The sequence below is a fragment of the Leptodactylus fuscus genome, chromosome 3 (assembly GCF_031893055.1).
Source record: "Leptodactylus fuscus isolate aLepFus1 chromosome 3, aLepFus1.hap2, whole genome shotgun sequence".
Taxonomy (NCBI): domain Eukaryota; kingdom Metazoa; phylum Chordata; class Amphibia; order Anura; family Leptodactylidae; genus Leptodactylus; species Leptodactylus fuscus.
This window is the reverse complement of record NC_134267.1, coordinates 218,002,731-218,018,018: the sequence shown is the minus strand read 5'-3', so window position 1 is coordinate 218,018,018 and position 15,288 is coordinate 218,002,731.

Genomic DNA, 15,288 nt, shown 5'->3' with positions numbered 1-15,288 from the left:
CGGTGAATTGCAAGCTCAGAATGACGCGAACCTGGGCGGCGCTGTTCTTTTAAATTAGAGGTCACATGTTTTCGGCAGCCAATGGGTTTTTCCTACTTTTTTCAACGTCACCGGTGTCGTAATTCCTGTCCCACCTACCCTGCGCTGTTATTGGAGCAAAAAAGGCGCCAGGGAAGGTGGGAGGGGAATCGAGTAATGGCGCACTTTACCACGCGGTGTTCGATTCGATTCGAACATGCCGAACAGCCTAATATCCGATCGAACATGAGTTTGATAGAACACTGTTCGCTCATCTCTAGTGTTTAGGTTTCCAGTCTTCGCTTGGGGACCCAAAATATGGAACCCCTATCCACTTAAAAAGCACCCAGTTTCCACCCGAAATTCCACCCGAAATTCCTCGGATAATCATCCAACTCTGGTGTGACCACAACCTTATTAGGACTAGTCTGTTATTAGGACTAGGGTGTATCTTGCTAGAATAATTTCTTCAAGGTTCAACTGGAAATTCCATTTCGGACCAACTTATTCAGTTTGAACTGCGGTTAATAATGACCTTCTGAATGATATTTATGCACAGGACAATCTAAAAAATGCACAACATATGTGGGTCCCATCTTTAAGACCTGCACTTATCTTAAGAATGGGGGTCCCTGAACACAGTGAATGGAGACATCACCGCTCATACACAGGTGTCTCCCGTCAGTTATATGAGTGTTCCAAAATAGTTCAGCAAGCAGCTTTGGCATTTTTTGGAATTCTTCTAGGAGTGTGTAGCCAACTATCCCTTAACTTCAGCTGTGAGACATGGGTCGAATTGGGTTTCAGAGGTGGAACCCTTATTTATTAGGCATTTTTAGGCATAATCTGTAGATAGGAGATGGGTCTATAATGGGATAACCCATCGTGCCCATGCAATGAACAAAAGGAGTCTGATCATGATTGATAGGAAACAGGAGCTCCTGCTAGGCCTTTAATCCTGACATGTAACCTCTTAGAGAGGAATGACCAGGGGCAACACGGTGGCTCAGTGGTTAGAACTGCACCCTTGCAGAGCTGGAGTTCTGGGTTCAAATCCCGCTAGGAACAACATCTGCAAGGAGTTTGTATGTTCTCCCCATGTTTGCGTGGATTTCCTCCCATTCTACGAAAACATACTGATAGGGAAAAAAAAGTAAATTGTGATCCCTATATGGGGCTCACAATCTATATTTGAAAAAAAAAAGAGAGGATCAACCAACCACTCCAAATAATTGCATCCTTCAATAAATATCCCTCCACTTATTTCGAGTTGAAATTTTTTATCTAGTTCTCACCATTCCTGAGCAATCCATGTTGTTACTTTGAGCACAATCCTGCTCTCTACTGTCAGGTAAGAAGTCCTGGGCTGGAGCAGACAGGAAGGGACCATCCACCTGACGGTAGCGAGCCTAGTTGGGCTGAAACTAACAGAATTGATTACTCAAGAATGGTGGGGCTAGAGAAAAAATTTCAACTTTGCCAGAATCAGCAAAGCGGTGCCTATTGAAAGACTTGGGGTTGGTGGAGGTATTGAAAGGGCGTCTTTGAATTCTATGGTGAGTGGTAGTCAAGGAGCTTCATGGTGGGAGGGGGAGGTTGTGTGATGGACAAATGCATTGGATTTTCCAGAACAAAAACTCTTTTGTGGCTCGTAGTATGTGACAATGTCCCCAAAATTTCAAACAAAAGAGATAATACTAATATTAATACCTATAATATAGAAAAACCCACAGAGCCTAGAAAAAAAGTCTACATAGTCAACATTCACAAGACCCATCATAAAGTTTCTACCCTATTGAACATGGGGACAATGTTGCACCAAGGCTACAACGGTGGTGGGCACAAGAAGCCCCTAACTTTCCATCATCTCAAGGTATGATAGAACAGTAAAGAAATACTAAATAAGAAATATTAAAATAACTGTTAAAATCTGAGTAATCCATATTCCACACCATATGTAGGAACTGCAGCAGATAATCTGGATGAATTGGCTGTCAGTGACGTTGTGTAACCCTGTGCGTCTTGGATTGACAGGTTAATCTAAACTTCAGTACGTTCACTTGTAAAAACTTTAAGACTGGTATCCAGCCAAGACCTTCTGTTTTTGCAGATCAAGAAAAGCTCTGCCAGCTATACAGGAAACGGGTGCCCACGTGCGTCCTACCTTTCTCATGTGATGTATGGTTTTAATCTCTAACATGCTATGATGTTTGACATATAATCCATCACCTTCTCATGTGAGGTCTTTTTCGCCCTTATTTAAAAATATTTTTTAAAGTTTAAGAATTTTATATTTGAAATTATTCATTTTCCAGAGTGAGATGTACAAAAATTAGAGTAAACATCCAGTTTGACATTAAAAGGATAGGAACTTTGCAAAAACTTCATTTTTTACCTTCCATAAATATCTTCTATATTACAGTCTGGACTATAGACCATTGCTGTATTCACCATTCTGCTGACTTCAGAGCTGCAATCTCCCAGCATACCTTGTTTTTCAGGGTCTTCACAGTGAGCAGAATAGTGAGCGCAGCTCTGGAGTATAATACAGGATGTAACTCAGGATCAGTACAGGATAAGTAATGTAATGTATGTACACAGTGACTGCACCAGCAGAATAGTGAGCGCAGCTCTGGAGTATAATACAGGATGTAACTCAGGATCAGTACAGGACAAGTAATGTAATCTATGTACACAGTGACTGCACCAGCAGAATAGTGAGCGCAGCTCTGGAGTATAATACAGGATGTAACTCAGGATCAGTACAGGATAAGTAATGTAATGTATGTACACAGTGATTGCACCAGCAGAATAGTGAGTGCAGATCTGGAGTATAATACAGGATGTAACTCAGGATCAGTACAGGACAAGTAATGTAATGTATGTACACAGTGACTGTACCAGCAGAATAGTGAGCACAGCTCTGGAGTATAATACAGGATGTAACTCAGGATCAGTACAGGATAAGTAATGTAATGTATGTACACAGTGACTGCACCAGCAGAATAGTGAGCGCAGCTCTGGAGTATAATACAGGATGTAACTCAGGATCAGTATGGGATAAGTAATGTAATGTATGTACACAATGACTGCACCAGCAGAATAGTGAGCGCAGCTCTGGAGTATAATACAGGATGTAACTCAGGATCAGTACAGGATAAGTAATGTAATGTATGTACACAGTGACTGCACCAGCAGATTAGTGAGCACAGCTCTGGAGTATAATACAGGATGTAACTCAGGATCAGTACAGGATAAGTAATGTAATGTATGTACACAGTGACTGCACCAGCAGAATAGTGAGCGCAGCTCTGGAGTATAATACAGGATGTAACTCAGGATTAGTACAGGATAAGTAATGTAATGTATGTACACAGTGACTGTACCAGCAGAATAGTGAGCGCAGCTCTGGAGTATAATACAGGAGGTAACTCAGGATCAGTACAGGATAAGTAATGTAATGTATGTACACAGTGACTGTACCAGCAGAATAGTGAGCGCAGCTCTGGAGTATAATACAGGATGTAACTCAGGATCAGTACCGGATAAGTAATGTAATGTATGTACACAGTGACTGCACCAGCAGAATAGTGGGTGCAGCTCTGGAGTATAATACAGGATGTAACTCAGGATCAGTACAGGATAAGTAATGTAATGTATGTACACAGTGACTGCACCAGCAGAATAGTGGGTGCAGCTCTGGAGTATAATACAGGATGTAACTCAGGATCAGTATGGGATAAGTAATGTAATGTATGTACACAGTGACTGCACCAGCAGAATAGTGAGCGCAGCTCTGGAGTATAATACAGGATGTAACTCAGGATCAGTACAGGATAAGTAATGTAATGTATGTACACAGTGACTGCACCAGCAGAATAGTGAGCGCAGCTCTGGAGTATAATACAGGATGTAACTCAGGATCAGTACAGGATAAGTAATGTAATGTATGTACACAGTGACTGCACCAGCAGAATAGTGAGCACAGCAAAAAAAATTTACCAACTCTAGCAGCCGTAGTCTCCTTTCTCTCCTCCCGCTTTCTCAAATTCAACATGGAGAAAATGGAGTTCATCATCTTCGCCCCACCTTGTACAGCCCCATCTATCAAAGTTAATGGAACCATGCTTACCCCAGTCCCATGGTCTGCTGCCTTGGGATAACCTTGGACTCTGACCTATCCTTCAAGCCACACAACCAAACTCTCAACACCACCTGCCCTCAAGAAAATCCATGGAATCTGTCCATGCCTTCAAAATCTTAGACTACTATAACACCCTTCTCCATGGTCTCCATGGCTCTCATCCCCCTCCAGTCAACCTTAACTGTGCCACTTGCTTAATACACCCCTCCCTCCATTCTTCATCAGTTGCTCCCCTTTTCCAATCCCTTCAAAATATTAATGCTTACATATAAAGCCATCCACAAACTGTCTTCTCCATATATCTAATCTCCCGCTACCTGCCCTCATGTAACCTCTGATCCTCCCAAGACCTCTTACTCCGCTCTGCTCTCATCCGCTCTTCACACAACCATCTCCAAGATTTCTGCCATGCATCCCCCATACTCTGGAAGATACATAAGACTGACCCCCACAATCACAGGCTTCAAGAAGGCCCTGAAGACTCACCTATTCAGGAAGGCCTACAACCTCCAATAACACTACTGTCACCACATCACCATCTGGGCAGTCTCTCCCCTCACCTTCTGTCTCTATCCCTCTTCCCTCATAGATTGTAAGCACCATGAAATTAATATAATAATGTACAGAGTACAATGTAATTTATATAATAATGTAGAGCACCATGGGATTAATATAATAATATACAGCACCATGGGATTAATATAATAATGTACAGCACCATGGGATTAATATAATAATGTGCAGCGCCATGGAATTAATATAATAATGTACAGCACCATAGAATTAATATAATAATGTGCATTGCCATGGAATTAATATAATAATGTATAGAACATGGAATTAATATAATAATGTAGAGCACCATGGGATTAATATAATAATGTGCAGCGCCATGGAATTAATATAATAATGTACAGCACCATAGAATTAATATAATAATGTGCATTGCCATGGAATTAATATAATAATGTATAGAACATGGAATTAATATAATAATGTAGAGCACCATGGGATTAATATAATAATGTACAGCACCATGGGATTAATATAATAATGTGCAGCACCATGGGATTAATATAATAATGTACAGCAACATGGGATTAATATAATAATGTGCAGCACCATGGAATTAATATAATAATGTACAGCACCATAGAATTAACATAATAATGTGCATTGCCATGGAATTAATATAATAATGTACAGCACCATGGGATTAATATAATAATGTACAGCGCCATGGAATTAACATAATAATGTACAGCACCATGGAATTACTATAATAATGTGCAGTGCCGTGGAATTAATATAATAATGTACAGCACATGGAATTAATATAATAATGTACAGCGCCATGGAATTAATATAATAATGTACAGCATCATGGAATTATTATAATAATGTACATAACCAAGGAATTAAAATAATAATGTGCAGTGCCATGGGATTAATATAATAATGTACAGCACCATGGAATTAATATAATAATGTGCAGCGCCATGGAATTAATATAATAATGTACAGCACCATGGAATTAATATAATAATGTGCAGCGCCATGGAATTAATATAATAATGTGCAGCGCCATGGAATTAATAGTGCTCTATAAATAAATAATAACAATAGCTTCAAAATAAAATGAAAACTGATTTTTAATTATGTTACACAATTATTGATATTGCATCACTGCCAACTCCTCAGTTTCACAGTGTGAAACACTTTATTATTAAATTATTGTCCAAGACCCAAGTAGGATTGTCCAGAGCAGGCAATTTAATTCCAAGGGTCACATGATATAAAAGGATTAGAGATGAGCGAACACTAAAATGTTCGAGGTTCGAAATTCGATTCGAACAGCCGCTCACTGTTCGTGTGTTCGAATGGGTTTCGAACCCCATTATAGTCTATGGGGAACATAAACTCGTTAAGGGGGAAACCCAAATTCGTGTCTGGAGGGTCACCAAGTCCACTATGACACCCCAGGAAATGATACCAACACCCTGGAATGACACTGGGACAGCAGGGGAAGCATGTCTGGGGCCATAAAAGTCACTTTATTTAATGGAAATCCCTGTCAGTTTGCGATTTTCGCAAGCTAACTTTTCCCCATAGAAATGCATTGGCCAGTGCTGATTGGCCAGAGTACGGAACTCGACCAATCAGCGCTGGCTCTGCTGGAGGAGGCGGAGTCTAAGATCGCTCCACACCAGTCTCCATTCAGGTCCGACCTTAGACTCCGCCTCCTCCGGCAGAGCCAGCGCTGATTGGCCGAAGGCTGGCCAATGCATTCCTATGCGAATGCAGACTTAGCAGTGCTGAGTCAGTTTTGCTCAACTACACATCTGATGCACACTCGGCACTGCTACATCAGATGTAGCAATCTGATGTAGCAGAGCCGAGGGTGCACTAGAACCCTGTGCAAACTCAGTTCACGCTAATAGAATGCATTGGCCAGCGCTGATTGGCCAATGCATTCTATTAGCCCGATGAAGTAGAGCTGAATGTGTGTGCTAAGCACACACATTCAGCACTGCTTCATCACGCCAATACAATGCATTAGCCAGTGCTGATTGGCCAGAGTACGGAATTCGGCCAATCAGCGCTGGCTCTGCTGGAGGAGGCGGAGTCTAAGATCGCTCCACACCAGTCTCCATTCAGGTCCGACCTTAGACTCCGCCTCCTCCAGCAGAGCACACACTTAGCACACACATTCAGCTCTACTTCATCGGGCTAATAGAATGCATTGGGCAATCAGCGCTGGCCAATGCATTCTATTAGCTTGATGAAGCAGAGTGTGCACAAGGGTTCAAGCGCACCCTCGGCTCTGATGTAGCAGAGCCGAGGGTGCGCTTGAACCCTTGTGCAGCCTCGGCTCTGCTACATCAGAGCCGAGGGTGCGCTTGAACCCTTGTGCACACTCTGCTTCATCAAGCTAATAGAATGCATTGGCCAGCACTGATTGGCCAGAGTACGGAATTCGGCCAATCAGCGCTGGCCAATGCATCCCTATGGGAAAAAGTTTATCTCACAAAAATCACAATTACACACCCGATAGAGCCCCAAAAAGTTATTTTTAATAACATTCCCCCCTAAATAAAGGTTATCCCTAGCTATCCCTGCCTGTACAGCTATCCCTGTCTCATAGTCACAAAGTTCACATTCTCATATGACCCGGATTTGAAATCCACTATTCGTCTAAAATGGAGGTCACCTGATTTCGGCAGCCAATGACTTTTTCCAATTTTTTTCAATGCCCCCGGTGTCGTAGTTCCTGTCCCACCTCCCCTGCGCTGTTATTGGTGCAAAAAAGGCGCCAGGGAAGGTGGGAGGGGAATCGAATTTTGGCGCACTTTACCACGCGGTGTTCGATTCGATTCGAACATGGCGAACACCCTGATATCCGATCGAACATGTGTTCGATAGAACACTGTTCGCTCATCTCTAAAAAGGATCACATGACAAGTGTCCTATGAGTGCCCTAAAGATGCATATGTAGTGTTCTTCAGGGGAACTACTCTTGGAAACATTTTGCTAGTTTTGTTGACTTATGTTTTGATGTGTTTTTGCACTTTGTCCTTTGCCTTTAGGGATTGGCATGGATTTCCTTACTTAGTAACATATGAGATGAGGTTGGATGTGGACACAAGTCCATGAAATCAAACCTACAACCCTACAATGTTCATCCAGAAAAAGGCAAAAAAAAAAAAAAACATGAGTCTGAAGACCATTGTCCTTTGTCAGGGAAAAAAATGCCTTCCTGACTCCAAAATTTGGCAATCGGTGTAAAACCGTACATCGCTTTTTCTTCACCAAAAGTCTAAAACCCATAACCTTTTAGAAATTGGAGGAGTTATGTGGTATATGTGGTAAATTAGCAATCTCCTTCCTTATCCAGCCTGGGCCAGTTGGCAATAGTCAGTTTAGCGTTGGCAGCTGAAGCAACAAGTTGTGCTCCTCAGTTCTAGAGGCAGTGAAAACTGGGAACTCTAAGACACGATACCCCAAACCATTGGGCCCCAGAAGCTTGCAAAAAGTCATCTCAATTTTTTAGAAGATTTCCACTGTTAGTCATTGAGAAAACTGGTATCCACGGCTAAAGCAAGCCCTGCATTTCCATTATATTGTCTGAATCAAATAACCAAGTCAGTGTCCTATCTAGGAAAGGGACTTGGAGACAGGTTTGCCCCAAATTCATCATGGTGGACAAGAACAGAGGACTAGAGGAGGCAGTGAAGAGTAGATGTCATTGCCTTCCTTGTAGATAGCCCTATGAATGAATACTCTATGTGTATGTCACATGTGAATGGAACTTTTCCTAAGTAAACTGAGCTTGAAGTATCATCTACTCAACTGCACCCAAGTCTTCTGTGTCTTCAAGGATATCCCAAACCACCATTAGCCAGAAGACACTAGGTGGTGCTCCAGAGGAATGTCTATTATTTATCACCCTGGTGCATTCCCATCAACACTGTGTCTTCCTATGGCCATTGAACGGTTTTATTGCCAGTGCCACCATGACCATCAGGAAGATGCCGGCTGCCATCTTAGGCTAAATTCTACCGCACAATTCTTCCTGTGGAACATGCTTAGATTACATATACTATTTGATCGTACATATATAGGTTTCTTCATAGGTATAAACAAGACATTTTACAATAATTCTGGGGTTTAACATATATATATATTGGAGCAGATTCCCTAATGGAAATGCAAAATGCACCAGAATTCTGGCCCAATTTCTGGCCAAAATCTGGTCTCTAGGCTTATCGGTAAAGGATGGGGTTAAAATTAGAGATGAGAGAACAGTAAAATGTTCAATGTCCGATATTCGTTTCGAGTAGCCGCTCAATATTCGACTACTCGAATCGAATATCGAACCCCATTATAGTCTATGGGGGGAAAATGCTCGTTTCAGGGGTAGGCAACATTCGATCAAATTACACTTATCAAGTCCACGAGTGAGGGTCGGGCTGGATCCTCCGAGACGTCTTCTCCGTGCAGCGTCCCCGCGGCATCTTCCGGCTCTTCATTCACTCTGCCAGGCATCGGGCCTGGGCAGAGCCGACTGCGCATGTCCGCACTACAAGAAAATGGCCGCTTACAGTCAAAGCGGCCATTTTCTTGTAGCGCGGGCATGCGCAGTCTGCTCTGCCCAGGCCCGATGCCTGGCAGAGTGAATGAAGAGCCGGAAGATGCCACGCGGACGCTGCATGGAGAAGGCTTCTAAAGGTAGGAGAAGAACCAGCGATGATTGGCCGACTGTATAGCATTCGGCCAATCAATGCTGGTTCTGCATCGAACTTTTCCATTAGAATAGCGAGTGGTACTCGATCGAGTACAAGTACTTCGAATACCGTAGTATTCGATCGAATACCTACTCGATCGAATACTACTCGCTCATCTCTAGTTAAAATGTAAGACTGTGTGCCAAAACGTTATGCCAAAATTTTTGTATACAATTTTTTGGCAAAAACTGAGCCAACTAATAGGTGTAAACTTCGTCTACTCATCCACTGTGATAAATCTGGCGCATTCTAAAGCCATCTAGTCCACCCTGACTCTTAGACAGTCATAGTAAATCTGCCCTATTGTCTAAACTATATGAAATCTCTCTAGAAAACCATATCACCTAATAGTTCTTGGACACAACATGTTAAAATATTTACGGCATTCCTAAGTAATAAAATAAATTGAAATAACATTAATTACTTATCGTATAACTATATAAAATCTTATAGTATAAGTATGTATATCTCATTATTGTAATAAATTAAGATAGGAATTTAGGAACATCTGTTATCTATATAAATATTCCAGGCGGAACATTTCACTTACATCCAACACTTCAGCTTCCACTATTCTAATTATCTCTATTAACTCTTTCAGCATCTGATAAAGTAATAACTTTAAGGGATAGGATATGCCCAAAGCAACAGTTTCGGAAAGTGCGCCCCCTTTCTTTTGGCCTTGTCCAATTGGCCGCCATTTACTTAATTACCATACATGGCTCTTTATTCCTACCAAGTAATTTTGCCTTTATATACATATGTAGCTTGTCTTTAAGGGAGTGGTGCGGCACCTTTAAATGTAACATGAGTGTTAAAGGGGTTTTCCGGGCAGAAAATCTTTTATTCTATAAAGGTGTGTTAGTGCTACTGATTGGTTAAAAAGTGCACCCATATACCTTTAGCAGTGTTTGGAGTGATTTCTGGGTGTCTCTGGCTGCTGCTGCTGCATTCTCTCCCTTTGTTTACAGGGTGTTAGCTTCCTGCTGTGCAGCTTCCAGTGTAGCTGCTGCACTAACTCCCTCTCACTCAGCTACCCCTTCTCTTTCACTCCGTTAATAAACCCTCTATCTCACTAAGCCTAGTCCCTCCTACCGTCTCACTAAGCCTAGCCCTTCCCACTCACTGACTAGCAATCCCTTCCATTACTAGCCCCTCCCACCCTCAGTATCTCACTAAGTCTATCGATCCTGCCCATTACTAGCTCCCACCGTCACTAATACTAGCCCTTCCCACTCACTTACTAGCGATCCTGCCCATTACTAGCCCCTCCCACCGTCACTAATCCTAGCCCTTCCCACTCACTTACTAGCGATCCTGCCCATTACTAGCCCCTCCCACCGTCACTAATCCTAGCCCTTCCCACTCACTTACTAGCGATCCTGCCCATTACTAGCCCCTCCCACCGTCACTAATCCTAGCCCTTCCCACTCACTTAATAGCGATCCTGCCCATTACTAGCCCCTCCCACCCACCCCCATCTCCCTGGCTATCCTATTCCACCCACTGCTAGAAGACAGGAAGACAGGGAGGAGCTGTTCCCCATCACAGGAAGGCTTGGTAATTATTGCAGGGAATAGGGGAGGGAGAAGAGTGATGGTGTCCGCTTTGGAAGCATTCAGATTATCAGAAAGTGTTCCTGGAGTGGTCATGTGACCGCTGCAGGAACACTTTCTGGTAATCTGGTGGAGTATGGGTAATTTTTTTTTTTTTTAATTTAAGTAAATTAGAAGTTAGATGGGGGAGGGAGTTTAGTTTAGGGGTTAATTATTAGTTTAACCTGGACAACCCCTTGAACTTCCACCTTCTGCAGTGTAAAGGAAAACCCATGATTCATATTCTATAGTCTATGGGGTCCGTGCACTTTCACTGCACACTATTTGCCAGTGCGTTCGTGGTCCCCCACGTGGACTCCCCAAATGGATTACCAAACGCAGATGTGAACGAGGCATAAGGCGTACTGAACTGCACCAAAAAGCTCTACGGTAAAGACGTCATCACATTTCTTTCCGCAGTGTTTTTCACAGAAATTACGCCGAGTTTTCCTCTGCAGACTTTCTACCACTATTATACCAATTCGGAAAACACCAGCATTTCCCTACATATAATTGACATGTGATTTACAAAAATGTGAACACTTTTGAAATCCCAGGCTTTCCCATTGTGGAATTTTCTGCAATATGTGGATGGGATTAGCCAGAGCCACGATCCAGGTCCTGCACCATTTGCCCTATGGTGGTACTTGCCTCTATGGGACTTTGATGGCATATTTGGTCAGTGGGCATAAATGTCCCAAATGAGAACACTCCCAACCAGGTTACAGGATGAAGATTGTTAGAAAATATATATAGAAAATATACTGAAGAGAAAAGTGTAGCGAACAGTAGAGAACGTCAGTGGTGGCTGCAGACCTGAGCTGAGACATCCAGCAGCAGGGAAGGCCAGGGGCCAAAATCCATATTTTTTTGACTGGATTTATATCTAAGTCATAAAATATATTGAATTCACAGTTTTATATCTTAATTACATAACCTTCCATTATAAGTATGTATATCTCATTACTGTAATAAATTAAGATGGGAGGAACATCTGTTATCTACATACATATAGCAATATACAGTAGGTGGAACGTCTCACCTACATCCAACACTTTACTTCCATTATTTTAATTATCTATATTAACTCGTTCAGCATCTGATAAAGTCCTCTCAATGATCATGAACAAGGCAAGCTCTATCCATGGTAGGGGACTGTTTTTTAGAAAGTTCCCATTCTTTAGGGATTCTATAGTAGACCCATGTTTGCCAACTATCCTGGCAATGTCCTCGCTCCTGGAAAGAGAGCAGACCTCTCGGACTCCTGGAAGAGTTGGTGATTGTCTTGAGTAGGACAAAAGTCTCTCCAAATTATTTCTAACGTTCTTTCATCGAACTTAGCCCTAGTAGAGATGAGCGAACAGTAAAATGTTCAAGGTTCGATATTCGTTTCGAGTAGCCCCTCAATATTCGACTACTCGAATCGAATATCGAACCCTATTACAGTCTATGGGGGGAAAATGCTCGTTTCAGGGGTAGCCAACATTTGATCAAATTATACTTACCAAGTCCACGAGTGAGGGTCGGGCTGGATCCTCTGAGAAGTCTTCTCCGTGCAGCGTCCCCGCGGCGTCTTCCGGCTCTGAATTCACTTTGCCAGGCATCGGGCCTGGGCAGAGCCAACTGCACATGCCTGCACTACAAGCAGACATACGCAGTGAATGAAGAGCTGGAAGACGCCGCGGGGAAGCTGCACAGAGAAGACTTCTAAAGGTAGGAGAAGAGCCAGCGTTGATTGGCTGACTGTATAGCATTCGGCCAATCAATGCTGGTTCTGCATCAAACTTTTACATTCGAACAGCGAGTGGTACTCGATCGAGTACGACTATTTCGAATACCGTAGTATTCTAACGAATACCTACTCGATCGAGTACTACTCGCTCATCTCTAATCCCTAGTAACCGTATGCCCATTCAGAGGGTACCATTGTATTGTGTTAAGGAGGATGAGGGCAAAAAAAATTTCATTAGCAGGCTTCAGACCTCCTGGTCTGAAGACCAGCTTTCAAAAAGTTGGCAAGTTGGCAGGGCATTAGCCCTGTCGACTTCCTTCTAGAATCTAGAATTCATTCTAAAGCTGTCCACATATAGTAGTTTTTTACAGCTGTGATGCAGATGTTTGATTGATGGTGGGATTGCCTCATCAGAGGATAATTTCATTTTGTATTTTTTAATTTTTTTAAAATCACAGACTGTGAGTAAAATTATTGTAAATGCTAGAAATTTTTGACTGACCTAAAATAAGTATCAGGCAGAATCAGTCACATTTGGCTGATCACTTTTGGCCAACTGTCAGCTGAAAATTTTTAATGTGGACACTTACAGAATTTTTAGAGCCCATTATTGACTTTGTATGGCTAACTGAAGATCGGGGAGTCGTGAATCGTGAATCAAACGCGCTATCCCACTGTGAAGTACACACATACACCGTAAAAAAACAGCTGAAAGAATGGAGATTTATGAAAAATGACAATATCAACTACTGGTGTAGATTTTTTGCATAATTTTTTTTTTTTTTTTTTGAGATTGTGAGCCCCATATAGGATTCATTTTTCCTATCAGTATGTCTTTGGAATATGAGAGGAAATCCATACAAACAAAGGAAGAACATACAAACTCCTTGTAATGATTTGAACCCAGCGCTGTATGGGAGGGTTCACACGATGTCATCTGGCATGTAGACGCTGCGGGAGCTTTTGCGGGCCGTATACACTCCCATTGATTTCAATGGGAGCGTGGATCGTATACGCGGCGCTATTTTGCAGCCGCCGCAAAATCACAGCCGCAAAATAGCGGCTGGGTCCCAGCGTATACGGTCCCAGCTCCCATTGAAATCAATGGGAGTGTATACGGCCCGCAAAAGCTCCCGCAGCGTCTACGTGCCAAATTACGAGCCAAAAGACATCGCATGAACCCAGCCTAAGGCTGCAGTGCTAACCACTGATCCACCATGTTGCCCCCGCTTTTCAGCATAAGTTATGCCCAATTTCTGTGGTACATGATAATAAATCTGCCACACCCGATGGATCCTCTGACTGCACATTCTTGCCATGCCACTTTTTGGGAAAGTGCTAAGAGCATTGCCAAAAACCTGATTTGCATAAACAATTTGCCATTTTTTCAAGCCCATCAGAAAAATGCCCCAAAATATTTTGGCTGCAGATTTTGCAGCTGTTTCACACCTTTGTAATGCAAGGGCTGAAAACTGCTCTAGACATGGTGCTCAAATCAGAAGTCCAACTACAGGTGTAGAAACAGTAGTAGTTGCTACTGGGCTCCAAACACTGAGGGGGCCCAAAGATGTTCCTGCTACATAGAATATACCATTTTTGCCTTGGAGTCCATGAGCTTGAAGCTACACCAATGGGTCAAACCCATGGCAAGAACGGGACAGTTTTTGCTGTGGGAGAGTTCTTCAGAGGATACCCCACAGTATACCACCACATGTGGCCACAGATTCTGCTCAAAGACTTTTCTCTCCACCGGTTTCAGTATAAAAAACAGCTAAAATTCGGTGGCCCCCATTATGGTCATGTGCAGGCGACCGTTTCTTAAGCAGACAGGGTCTCCATCTTTTGTGGACCTGAACACCAGACACCCAAGCACTAGTGTGAACCTAGACTTACCCTTACAGTATTGTTCTCCAACAGTTGAAAAACTACAACTCCTACCCCGTCCTCATCTGCTTTGAGAGTCGTAGTTTACCAAAAACCAAGAAGCCACAGGTTGGAGAACACAGTTCTTGAGGTTTAGACCTAAGAGAACGATATACAATAGAAAGTCCTGTTTTTATGAATTGCACCTGGTCGGAGTAATGTGCAGCGAGTATACCGCACGGATTATGAATGTGCTGAACTGCAGGAATGGAAATGAAATGAAAATATCGATAGCACCTGCAGTTTGTTCTGAAGAATGCCTTTGGCTTAGAATAGGTGAATTCCATATCCCTCTGAGATATAGACTCCAACTGCAGCTGCCTAAGGTAGCGAATTGCCTTTGTTACGAACAGTTTGCAGATTCCATTTCATGAATCATCAGAGATCAGTCGTACTGAATATGTCATTTTTCTTCCCTTCACGTTTCATTTGGGATCTGAATTACTAGACAATTAAATAAGAAAATATCATAAAAACGCGTATATGGACATCTACGTATGTACGTGAGGATATCGCAATCTGCGCACATCAGGTATTCTCATCAGCCAAGGAGAACAGAAAATGCAAAAAATGTGTAAACCCAGTAATGAT